General features: G+C 44.4%; 1 long non-coding RNA gene across 1 annotated transcript; it reads right to left on the bottom strand.

The window, feature by feature from the left end:
* Window positions 1–9,655: 9,655 nt before the first annotated feature.
* Window positions 9,656–11,439, bottom strand: LOC123085253 (uncharacterized). The gene is made up of 2 exons (XR_006439633.1): window positions 11,073–11,439; window positions 9,656–10,958 (listed from the first exon to the last, which is right to left on the bottom strand). It is a non-coding gene; the product is annotated as an uncharacterized lncRNA (long non-coding RNA).
* Window positions 11,440–13,880: the final 2,441 nt, after the last annotated feature.

The raw sequence follows: 13,880 nt of genomic DNA, 5'->3' as shown, positions 1-13,880 counted from the left end.
GACCTTTCCCTGCAAAAGAGAGTTAAGTTTTCTTAACCACCCACATCTTCAGGGGTGGCTTCAAAGCAATGAGTCTAAGTGCAGCATCTGAGAACTTTGGCTTTGGGGCCCTAGAAAATAGTCTTGCAGGAGGTGAATAATACTCATAAGAATAAGCAGAGTAGTTCTTGGTCTTATGAACATGGCGGTTTGATGAAATACGCTCATATTCATAGGCCTGAGTATGGTTTCCCTGCAAAACATTTGTGTTAGGGCAACTCTGGTGTGTCCTCTGTCTGTATGAAGCATTTGGACCATGTGAAGCCTTTGGTCTGGGGTTTGTCTTCTTCCCAGGTGGTGTCATGATCACATTCACCTGAAGATTTTCAAGACAACTCTTGGGCACCCAGATCTTCTTCAAAGGTGGTCCATTCCTGCAGTTAGTACCAATATATCTGGCAAACACTTCACCATTCTGATTCTTAAACAGTTTATAATTTGCATCAAAGGATTCATCGATGATAATCGGATTAGCACAAGTGAAGCCAGATAAGGTAGATGGATCCACTGAAGGTCCCTTTACAGCAACCCATGTGGTTTTGGGGTACTGCTCAGGCTTCCAGTAAGAACCATCAACATTATTTTTCCTCTCGAACCCAACACCCTCTTTCCTAGGGTTTCGGTTCAGAATCTGTTTCTTGAGGACATCACATAGTGTCTGATGCCCTTTGAGACTCTTGTATATTCCTGTCTCAAGCAATGTCTTAACCTGGCGTTCTCATCAGCAATAGTAGTGGTATCCTCAGCAGAGGGGTTAGTTACCACATCAGCAGTTGAAGATATTGCAATAGCAATAGTAGTAGAACATCCAGCAACAGAAGTAGCGTTATCATGCTCAAGGCATTTTAGACATGGTGGTTCAAATCTTTCCTGAGGGGGACTGATCTATTGAGCGCGAAGTGACTCATTCTCTTTTTTAAGATCTTCATGAGCCGCTCTCAAGTTCTCAAGTTCTTGCTTCCTTTCAAGATAATCGTAGGAGATCTTTTCATGAGTAGTTGAGAGCGTTTCATGATGACTTTCAAGCTCTTCGTACTTAACATGAAGATTTTTAATGTCTTCAATTAAGGACTGAGTTTGAGTCATTTCCGAGTCCAACAGGTCATCGCTTTTGTCTAACAATTTTTTAATATGTTCCATAGCAGTCCGTTGCTGTGTTGCAATTTTAGCAAGTGTTTTGTAGCTAGGTTTAGATTTACATTCAGAGTCATCTTCACTGGATGTTTGATAGTGAGCATCGCATGAGTTTACCTTGGCACCACGTGCCATGAAGCAGTGGGTGGGTGCAGAGTCATCTTCGTTAGCATCAGCGTTGGTGAAGAGGCCATCGTCTTCAGTGTTGAAGATGAACTTGGCGACGCACGCTGAAGCTAAAGCCAGGCTTGCTACGCCTGAATCAGATTCCTCTTCAGACTCCATCTCCACCTTCTTAGATGCAGGCTCCTCTGAATCCATTTCCTTGCCAACAAATGCACGACCCTTGCTAGATGAGCTCTTCTTGTGTGATGAAGACTTTGACGAAGACTTAGAAGAAGACTATGAGGATTTATTCTTTTTCTTGTCATCAAAATCATATTCCTTGCTCTTCTTCTTGTTGTTGTTCTCATTATCCCATTGAGGACATTCAGAGATGTAGTGACCAGGTTTCTTGCACTTGTGACACGTTCTCTTCTTGTAGTCACGGGAGGAAGCTTCATCATTTCTTGAGCTGGATCTTGAAGACTGTCTGGAGCCTTTCTTCCTAGGGAACCTTTGGAACTTCTTCATGAGTATAGCAAGCTCCTTTCCAATGTCTTCAGGATCCTCAGAACTGCAGTCAGATTCTTCTTCAGACGAGGAAACAACATTTGCCTTCAAGGCGCGAGCTCGGCCATAGTTGGGGCCATAGATGTCTCGTTTCTCAGATAGCTGGAATTCATATGTGTTGAGCCTCTCAAGTATGTCGGACGGATCGAGAGTCTTGAAGTCAGGGCGTTCTTGAATCATCAGGGCCAAGGTGTCAAATGAGCTGCCGAGTGATCTCAAGAGTGTCTTGATGATTCCATGCTTGGTGATTTCAGTGGCGCCGAGTGCATGAAGCTCATTTGTGGCGCCGAGTGCATGGAGCTCATTTGTGATATCAGTGAGGCGATCAAACATCAGCTGAACATTCTCATTCTCATTTCTCTTGAAGCGGTTAAAGAGATTGCGAAGAACACTGATCCTTGAGTCTTTCTGGGTTGAGATGCCTTCATTGACCTTGGAGAGCCAGTCCCAGACTAGCTTTGCAGTTTCCAGAGCACTCACACGGCCATACTGTCCTTTGATTACATGACCACATATAATGTTCTTGGCAGTAGAATCCAGTTGAATAAACTTCTTGACATCAGCTACGGTGGCGCCTTCACCAGCCTTGGGAACGCCATTCTTGACGACATACTAGAGGTCCACATCAATGGCTTCAAGATGCATGCGCATCTTATTCTTCCAATAAGGGTAATCAGTGCCATTGAAGACGGTGCACGCAACGGAGACTTTGATTATCCCTGCAGTCGACATAGCTAAAACTCCAGGTGGTTAAATCGAATCACACAGAACAAAGGAGCACCTTGCTCTAATACCAGTTGAAAGTGCTAGTTATCGATTAGAGGGGGGTGAATAGTTGATTTTAATGAAAGTCTTCAAAACACGGGGGCTTTGAAGACAAATAGTAGAAATGAACCTATTCATATGCAGCGGAAGGTAGACTACACTAGACAGACCATAGTCAAGTAAGCAATGAAGTGAAAGCACGAAGACTATCAGCAACTAGGTAGTATGGATTAAGATGGAAAAAAGTATGAAACCAATCCACAACAGTCTTCACATAGTGAAGTCAATCATATCATGCAAGCAGGCAATGATTTCATAAAGACAAACTGTAAGTAAAGAAAGAGGTAAGGATAGAACCAGTTGCTTGGTGAGAATAGGTATTTATTGGACCAGTTCCAGTTGATGTGACAACTGTACGTCTGGTTAGGGAGGCTGAGATTCAACTCAGAAGACAATGTCTTCACCTTATTCCCCTTGAGCTAAGGACACACAGTCCTCGTCCAATCACTCTGGTAAGTTTTCAAGGTAGACTTCCAAACCTTCACAGACTTTGTTTACCGGTGATCCACAATGACTCTTGAGTGCTCAGAACGCGACGCCTCACCGGCTGGAGGATTCACAGTCCTCAAGTGTAACAAGTCTTCAGATCACGCAGACAGAAAGACTTCAGTGATGCCTAACACTCTTTGGCTCTGGGTGTTTAGGGCTTTGTCCTTGCAAGGATTTCTCTCTCAAAGGCTTCGAGGTGGATTGCTCTCAAACGACAAAAGCCGTGCACTAACTATGAGCAGCCACCAATTTATGGTGTAGGGGGTGGGCTATTTATAGCCACGAAGCAACCCGACCTGATTTGTCCCAAATAACCCTGGGTCACTAAGAAACTTACACGTGTCTAACAGTCAGATTTCGAACACACACGACAGCTTGACTTGGGCTACAAGTAAAGCTGACTTATCCAGCTCTGGATAAGATTTGCTCTCATTGTCTTCGCTTGAAGACATAGGATTTGGTTGAGCATCACTTCAGTCACTTTGATTTTGTTTATTTAGACTCCACTTAACAGTATGGTGGTTTCTATGACTCAACAAAGAAGAAAAGGAAACTACGAAACTTCAGTCACTCTGACTGCCGCAGAGGCCTCAGCACCCCCTACTACTCCCACCGCTGTCCACGCCCTGCGGCGACGGCAGGCTCACACCGTAGCCGAACCAGTGAACCCTCATACTCCTCTACATGTGGGCATGCACTACCGTGTCTTCCCCGGCTCCGCGTCGTCCCCTTCCTAGGCCTCGCCGTCGTCCACCGCCTTGGTGCTCTCGGCGCGGCGTGGTCAATGTTGTCAACGACCGACTTTCATCAGAAGAGTACTATACGTGAAGAGGCTGACAGCTGGGTCCACGGTCATAGGAAGGAAGTGCCTCCTTATTACACGAAAAATAATGATTCCTCCACCTGAAAGCAGGGACCCACTGGACGGGTCACCGTATTTCGTGAAAAAAATGATTCGCCCCGCTGACTGCTGGGACCCACCAGCTACATCTTCGCACGCAAGAAAGTGCCTGACTGTCGGGACCCACCTGATCGAAGCATACGTAGCGTTGTCATTTCGATCGCGAACGTGTACGTACATACTGGTCGATGTAGAGGCACGCACGTGTCATAGTAGAGGCACGCACGTGTCGTAGTAGAGGCGCACACATAGCATGTACACGTACGTACAGCGGTCAGAGTGCAAGAAAGAAAATACGGCCACATACGTACATACGGGCGGGGTCTCGAACGCTTACTCGCGCATACGTACGGCCAGGGCTCGTGTACATGGCTGGATCAGAACAAAGAAGTTGCGTCGTCGTCGTGTTCATGGGAAGGCAACGGAATGCGTCGTGTTCATCGGGAGGCAATGAAACGTGTGCTGTTCATCGGGAGCCAACCGGCTTAGACGGAACATCGATAGAAACGAGGCCTGGCGTATCGCAGAACGGAGGAAACGGCCTTGTATTCGACCGGCCACGGTCAAAACGGGGTTATGTTCATCCAGCCCTCCACGAGGTCCTGTTCATCCAGCCCTCCACAGGGTCATGTTCATCCATCGGCTCGATCGATCGGGGTACTGTTCATTCAGCGGCAACGGCCTCTACTACAACGGACTCCTGTTCATCCAACCCCTCACCGGGAACTGTTCATGCAATCCCTCCCTAAACAACACTCACTGTTCATCCAGAAACAGCATCGGCCGGCTTCAGTTAGCAGCAGTAGCGAAGGAATCGCTCGGGTTCAGTTAACGGCAAGGGATCGATCGATCGCTCGGGTTGAGTAACGTGTAGCCTGCAGGGCAGTCGCTCGGGTTTAGTTAGAACTCAACGCCTCGCTCGGGTTCAGTTATAGCCCAACGCCTCGCACACACGCGCGTACGTACACGACCATCCACTGTAACCGAGAACTCCCCAATATTTTTCTCACCCTCGCTTCTACCATGGTTTTTCCGTGATGGACGGTCAAAAGAATGTCATGCAGCTGCGTCTCCGACCCGTCCAGGACGAAAAGCTCATTTTCTGTCATACAAGTAGGACCCCACCACATCTATGATGATACCGGGTTTTATCATAATTATCGTCATAGAAGTGTCGTAAGTATGACAAGAAAAATTTCGTTCGGCCTAATATGTCTCAGATGTGTCTTTTTTTGTAGTGACGGTTAGCTAATTATGGTTCCGGTCGAAGTGAAGATACCCCGAACAAACCCTTCAAAAGAATTGTTTTCCATACTAACAAGTAACAATAAATTTCAGCATACTATATAAATGTTTCCTTATTAATTTCCACTTATCAAAATCGCTTCACTCCCTGGCAACAGCGCCAGAAAATAGTATTGATGACCCACAAGAATAAGGGATCAATTGTAACTTTTTTTGATAAGTAAGAGTGTCGAACCTAATAAGGAGCAGAAAGAAATTACAAGTGGCTTTCAGCAAGGTAATGTCTGCAAGTGCTGAAATTGTAAATAACAGGGTAGTTTGATAGTAAGATATTTTGTAATGAGCAAGGAATGATAATAATAACAAAACTGCAGCAATGTAGCTCAATCCTTTTAAGAAAATGACAGCTCAAAACGATCTCTTATAATAAGCAGAGCATTCTTGATGGTACACGAGAATTTTATCTCGTCACTTTTATCATGTTGATTCGATTTGTATTCGCTACTTTGATAATTTGATATGTAGGTGGACAGATGCTTAGGTATTGTTTTTACTTGAACAAACATCATACTTATGATTAACCCTCGCAAGCATCCGCAACTACGAGAAAAGTATTACGGATAAATCCTAACCATAGCGTTACACTTTAGATCCAATCGGTCACTTACGAAATAACGCATAAATTAGGGTATAAGCTTCTGTCACTCTCGCAATCCATTATCGAATAACTACTCCATAATGCATTTTTTATACCCAAATATAATGAAGTATCATGTAGTCGATGTTCACATGACATCATTAAAGGAATCACGACATACATACTATTAAAATATTGAACACATATCAAATAGCATAATAAATCTGAACATATAATCTTTCACCAAATAAACCATATATTAATCAACTACGAGATGTAATCAACACTATGTCTCCCACAAGCACCAATCTATAGTTTCGATAACAAAATTGAACGCAAAAAATGAACTAGAATTTGAGATGAGATGATATTGTTGAAGATGTTGATGGAGATTACCTTCCCCAAAATAAAAGAGTTGTTGGTGATGATGATGACGATGATTTCCCCTTTTGGAAGGGATGTTCCCCGACAAAATCACTCTGCCAGAAGGCAAAAATGCTCCTACCCAACTTCCGCTTCGAGACGGCTATGCTTCGTCCCGAAATTCCTCACCTTCTTTTTTCTAAGTCAAAATGACACATATACTAAAAGATGAGCATCATGGATGGGCTTGGATGAGCACAACCCATCAGAGCACGCCTGGACTCCCTGACGCGCTCAGGTGGGTTGTGCCCATCTGATTATTGGCTCCTATATTTCTTATATATTTCAAGAAAATTTTAGTAAAGTTTCAGTTTGTTTGAAATTGTGCAGAATAGATAGCCTAACGCAGTTTTTTCATGTCCAGATTTTCAGCTGTCGAAATTCTTTCTCTTTATGTATATCTTTCATATTATGAGGGAAATATTAGAATTACTCAAAAAAATTAGTATGCATAAAACATCATAAATAACAATAAGAAAACATGATGCAAAATGAACGTATTAGACCTCCACCTATGCGAGCCTTGGCAGGTCCTCCGTCATTGAGCCATCATGACGCCAGACGACGACCTCACCTACACAAGTCCATTTCCAAGCAACAAACATAAATCCATACTAGGATAGGGCCTCACTACCATCGCTGTCGCACAAAGTTAAGGATTTCGCCCGAAAAACATAGGGGAAAGAGAAGTGAGAAGATCAGTCAATATCAAGGAAGAGAACCGCGCCCTCGAGCATCGCTGTCGGCACGGGTGGTCATTGTCGGCTAGGGATTTCATCCGAACTTAGATCCTTGGCACAAGCAGCATCTCAAGCACGGCCCAACCAGGCTGGAGGGAGGAGAGGCGTCAGATCACGCGCACCAACCGCCGCAAAAGCCGCCGCCGGCCGCCAAGGACCACTGGATCCCAACGCCGGCACGGCCAAGACGCCAGATCCACCACCCGCATAGCTGCTAGCTGGCCGTGCCAATGGAGCCGCCGCTCTAGATTCGGAAGCCGCCAACGGCAAGGAAGGGAAGAAGAGGCGGGGTGAGGAGCTACGAAGCACCGATACGTCAGAATTCTTTGTATCGCCGTACAGGACGTCGCCGATACGCCAGATATGGCTTAGATACGGGTATCCCAGAAGTATCCCATTTTTTGATTTAAAAAATGAAGAAAAAATGCCGATACGGCCGGGACACGCGCGCGACACGCCTGGGACACAAGCGAGGCGACCAAGCGCAGCCGCGAGCGAGCCCAATAGCCCACGACCACACCAGGGATCGAGGGCTGACTCAGGACTGCCGCCGCCGTCAGCCGTGGCTCGCCACCGCCACCGTCGCCACCTCCGCCGCCTGTAGTGGCTCGCCACCGCCGACCCAACTGCCTGGAGTCGCCTCCAGGCCTCGAGTCTTCTGCTATTCTCCGCCGCCACCGCAAGGTGAACTATTTGCCCGAGCCCTGATGCGTACTGATGTGTAGTTGATCCGTTGGTGTATGATTGGCTGCTGGGCTGCCGCTGGCTTCTGTTGATGTAGTATCATTGATCCGTTGATGTAGGTAATAGTAGTACTCTCTCATAGTCATAAGTGTGCTGTACCTGTACTTCGATCTGTTGGTGCTTGCTAATGTAGTAATGTTGGTTGGATAAAATCATAAAATTGCTTGCTACAGAACTAGAAATTTATATATGCTTGCCGTATCGTCGTATTGCTGTTTTTAGAAATTGACGTATCTGTGCTTCATAGGTGAGGAGGGGCGGCTTGGGAGGATGAAGGGGCAGCTAGGGTTGGGAGAAGTGTTCCTGCTTTATTGTTATAATGTTTTTACATTGTTTTATCATATTGTATATCCATTTTCCAAGTGATTTTTAAATGGATGTGTTTGAACGGAAGTTCTTACACACTATTTGCCAAGAGAAAAATAATAGTGCGTAACCTACATGCATTGAGACGTGACAATTCAACCTCAAATAGCATGCAGGGAGTGCCGTTTTGGCTCTGGGGAGCATGGAGCTAATGCTCCTGGATGAATAGTAAATTTAAAATACATAGGAAATAAAATGTAAGGAAAAAACGAACTTAACTATAAAATTTGTTAATTGACAGATAGCATTTTGGTGCAACAATGACATTAAATTTTTTTCATATGTTTTTTGACATTTGCAAAAAACATTTTGTGCGCCAAGGAGCATATACTACCTAGAAAGACGAGTTCACCCTGTTTCTCCTGGCGGTGTGTGTAGAGTTTTTCCTCTTCTTTGAAAAACGATCACAATACATAGATAAAACAGATAACATGAGTGTTCTGATGCATTCACCTATACAAATGTACTAGCTTAAGTATAACTAACACTCGATCAGACAATTCAAATTAACCGGAGGGAGCACCATCTTTTTCAACGATTTCAAATTCAAACGAGGATAAGTGGGTTAGGTTGGCTACAATAGATTTTAGGAGAGAATGTGTGGTGCTTTTTTATATCCGAACATTTTCTTTCCCAATACTCGATCTGACCTAAGGTGGAGCACGGAAAAGCAAATTGGGCACCTTACCAGAATTTCACTGCAGACCCTGGGTGGGCGAAAGATGGACAATTTTTTGGCCCAACTCCTCAAGAATATTTGTAGGAGAAAGAATATTGTCCTGTTTGGTAACCTGCAACATATACACAAAAGATTCATTCAGAAACTACAAAAAAAAATACTTCCAGAACATAATAATTAAATCCAACAATCAGACTTGTAAGGGCTCCAATATTTAGACCGCTAAAGAACCTTGGTGGAATTGAACCACCTTTCATCCAGGATCTGAACATCAGAATCCACAGAGAATCTCTCCAGGCAGAGATAAGATCCACAACAGCACACCATCACAAACAGAAATTTCTATGAAACATTTACTGTCCATAATAGTATCCATTCACATACGAATTGAAATGGTACAGACTATCACACAAACATTATAGATCAAAAATTAACACAAATAGATATAACATATTATATTTGTTAACACAGCGAGTATTAAAATGAAGTGCATATGATAAATAATTTCCAATATTTACTCACGTTAAAAACTTGTGAAATTAGGAAGTTCATAAATTATATATTACAAAAGCTAAATTTGAATGGATTGAAGTACACAATCCTATTCACCGCAACAGATCTAACGCCCGAACAAAGAAACTATAAATTGATAATGTTTGCTCAACTTCAAAATTAACTGAAAATAAGAACGAGTCTAAAACAATAAGTACTCGAAAATAGAATGAATCATGAAACAATTTAATAGTTGCCATACGCTAAACTGTCCAAATCAACTATCATCTAATAAATAAAACCAACAGCTGTGCCATAAATTGTGAAACAAGGTCCACAAAATAAAAAATAAAAAATTATGTACAAACCAATGAACCAAATCGATGTAATGTTTAAGCTACAACAGTAGCATAACTGTTCAAATTGCGACTTAATGAATGATTTTCCAGATTAGTAGGTACATCTGACTTAATAAATGATTTTCCAGATTAGTAGGTACATCTGACTTAATAAATGATTTTCCAGATTACTAGGTACTTCTGACGATCCTGCCGGTGGAAATTCACGGTCACAGATTTGTCCAGAATCAAATAGCTCTTCACGTCTCTTCAGCCATCGAAGCTCCAACGAGAGAAACATCCATTCGACGGTGCAGCGATAATTGTACTGTAAGCTTCATTTGGGTAATACACGGACCACTTACAGCTGTTCAAGCTACATAAATTATTTCTAACATAAGACATCTTACATTATGAAGCAGCTGACCACAAGAAATAGGGTCTAAAATGTTCTTACAGGATAATATGATCCTTCCATACAGAGAAATACTTAAATTTAGTTCAGAATATCATACAAATAAACACAATTTTGAGTGAAGAACATATGTGCAAGATTTGGTTATGCTGGACTGCATGTAGTTGTCGAGTACAGATTTGTGATGATGTTGTACAATTTCTCTATATCAATGCAAGTAACTTCTGAATGAATTCAAGATAATTTTTGAATGAAATAGGTACTTTGTCAAAGCTTATGTACGGTTCAGCGGTATGTAAATTATCAATTGTACCTTTGGTCTTTCGAGGGTAGCTCCATGAACGATTTGCGACGGTAGAACGTTGTGCCATGTAGTCGGATCGGACGAGGGGTGCGGACAAAGGAGCACACCAGCACACAGGGGGGAGAACCCGGGGCTAAAACAAGATAACCCCCGTGCGATCTCCCCCCGAGACAAAAAAACATCTTTATTATGGTGGCGGCCTGCCATGCGAGCGCACCCAACATGGCAAAGGCCTCTAGATGTTCACATCTCTTTTTTTTCACTCTCCTCCGACCTCTCCACAAGCACCTCGCTTGCTACATCTTCTTACCTTACGTCACCTCCGATCTCTTAGATCTAATAATTATCGACATAGCATCGAATAATTATCAACACAAAGAGCCGTCGGCCGTCGTCGCACGGGGTGGAGGAGCAGACGGGATCCCACGTACTCGCCGGAGAGAGCCCCTCCGGGCCCGCCGCTGCAACATACTGAGACCGCCGGGAACATCTAGATCCGCCGTTTAGCATCAGACCTACAGGTCAAACCGGCACAGAAGGTCAGAATACACGGATCGGCACGCATAACAGCAATTTTTTTCAACTCAAAACATGCTGAAGAGCCGATCTGGGCGGGAAAAGCAGCTCACCAGCAGCAGATCTGAGACGCCAGCCGGTCAGATCGGAAGCTTCCGTGCGCAGATCCAGCTTGCCTCCCGTCTATGCTCCAAGATCGCCGCAAGCCCCAACTCGCCGATCAGAAGGAGAAACCTGAGAATCAGATAACAAACGGGTGATAGGAACAAATCATGGACGCCGAACTCAGCTTACCCCGAGATCGAAGCGAACACGATCAGAAAACTACGGGTCAGGCCTAGATCTAGACTTCTAGAGGTATGGGTGGACGAGGCGTGTTGTTCTATATCTAGAGGGGACAAAGGTTGCGTGCCACAGAGGAGAACGCGGCTAGGTTTCCTCTTGGTTTGGTAGGAGGATATGCGCAGGAGGAGGTATTTATTGTCTGGTGGGCCGAAGTGGACGGTCGGGATGGAGTCGTTGGGCTTGGACGGTCGAGATGCGCCACGCGTGGCGCGCGGTGGTTGGTTGTGACAGCTGGATCGCACCGGCATGCCGCAACTTGCGGGCGTTTGACGTCACTGCGTGCGTCATATGCGCGCCGGATCCTCTGTGGATGCAGACAACTGGATCTGGTTTGTGGACAGGGTGACCATTGACGCTGATTGGCTGCGACGTAGTAGTCTAATGCTGGGCCGTGTATGCCATCAACACTGATACATACTTGGGCTGTTGCCCGTTGCAAATAACATTGTAATCATTGGCCAGAACTACTCACAGTAGCCGACGGTGCTTTATCTTTTTTTTGCGGAAATAATTCTTGTATTACTCAATCAAAGTAAATCACACTTAACAGCGTCTAAAACGACCTCTGGTCCCGACCCAAGCCAGCAGTTCGGCCTTGAGTCTTCCCAAAATTTGCCAAAATATGACTAGAGGAATTACAACCATGACGGATGTGAATAATACAAGAACTACGTTCGGACATGTTTTCTTTTATCTCTCTAACAAGAAATGTGTATCTTGATCTGTTTGTGTCTCCACTCCTCAACATATTCACAGTCTCTAATGTGCAAATAATTCTTGAAAGGTAGCTTGAAGACGCTCATTAAATAATTGGGGATTGACTATGCAACGGCTCTGATTGGCACCTCCTTGCCAGCCTGAGTTGGGTGGCCATCAAAAGAAAACAAATGCTTTGTAAGTTTAACTTGGAGGTTCTGGAATTTACCCTTGGACATTCTCCCATCTGGGGTCGGCAGCCCAAGGTACGCTCATTAAATAATTGGGGATCTGCCATTTGTATTTAGTTTAACACGTCTAGCAACAGGAGGTGACCAAGGGACAGGGGTAGTAGATGTACTATCGGATGTGTGTATTACGAGTGGGTAGCAGAATTGAACTGGGGATTTTCCCTTAATATGATCATCATTTGGGTAAGGAGGATAGATAGCTGGATAGAAACCTGACAGAGACATCCACAGGGGGGCGGGCTTTGAGTGCACTATCTCATTTCGAACATGTCAGGTTCTTCAGAAGAGCATAAGAAGTTGAACCCTTGTTGATTCATCTAGCTCACAAAGCAGCTGAATAAACCAATCTGGACCAGTGGGTTTGATCGATACAACATCAGGTAAAGTCCATTCTGAAGCCATTGCCCGTCATAGTGTTCTTGCATTTATACAACTACATAATGTATGGAAAGAGTCTTCCTCACATGCGTTGCATATAGGACATAAGGCACTGGGTTCCAACTTCCGTTTGTTTTTGTTGCACCACGTAGCAAGGGAATTATTTGCTAGGCGCCAACCGAAGCTCAATACCTTTGGCGGTGCACTGCAAGATCATAGGGCCTTCCAACCGTCACGCCGGTCGTCCGGGTGGTGGCTTGAGGAGGTCACTGGCCCATTATGAAAATCATCTGAAGCCAAACGGTACGCACTTCTTACACTGAATACACCAGATTTTCTTGGGCCCATGCTATGAAGTCCTCGCCAAGACGGTGAGAGGGGCGAATTTTCTGGATCTCACAAATGTTGATGGGGAGAAAGAATTGCTGCAGTTTAGAGTTATCCCAATTTCCATTGTGGTCCATAAGCTCAGAAATCCATTTAAATCTACAACGTCCTTTGGGTGATATGAGTCCATCAGTAGTATCCCTTACAATCCATCTATCACGCCAAATTCTAACATTTTGGCCATTTGCGATCCTCCACACGATCCCTTTCTTTAGAAGTTCAAGGCCATGACATATTGCCTGCCAAGTAGGAGACGGGTTACTCATAAAAACAGTATCTTCCAACCTCCCATTTGGATAATATTTTGCTTTCAGTAGCCTGGCACAGAGACTGTCGGGGCAAGTTAGGAGACGCCACGCTTGGCGTGCTAACAAAACTTGATTAAACAATCTGAATCTTTGAAGCCCAAACCTCCTTGGCACTTTGGCCTAGTCATTTTGTCCGCTCATTAAATAATTGGGGATTGACTATGCAATGGCTCTGATTGGCACCTCCTTGCCAGCCTGAGTTGGGTGGCCATCAAAAGAAAACAGATGCTTTGTAAGTTTAACTTGGAGGTTCTGGAATTTACTCTTGGACATTCTCCCATCCGGGGTCGGCAGTCCAAGGTACTTCTCCTCAAAACCAACAGTTTGGACATCAAGAGCAAGCTTAACCGAATCCACAGTGATCAGGGCACATTCAAGGTCGGATTAGTAGGATCGTGCAAAAATTGGTTGCAAGTGTATGTGTGTATAGCAGAGCACATCCTGGCAAACCCCACATTTCCTATCCGTCCCAACTCCTATTTAACACCTTCAATGCAGTTACAATGTTTTTTGCAACTTGATGCACCTCCCCTCCCTCCCCCCTCCTGTCCTGGGC

Source organism: Triticum aestivum, chromosome 4A, assembly GCF_018294505.1.
Source record: "Triticum aestivum cultivar Chinese Spring chromosome 4A, IWGSC CS RefSeq v2.1, whole genome shotgun sequence".
NCBI lineage: Eukaryota > Viridiplantae > Streptophyta > Magnoliopsida > Poales > Poaceae > Triticum > Triticum aestivum.
This window is presented reverse-complemented; position numbering and strand designations above follow the sequence as displayed.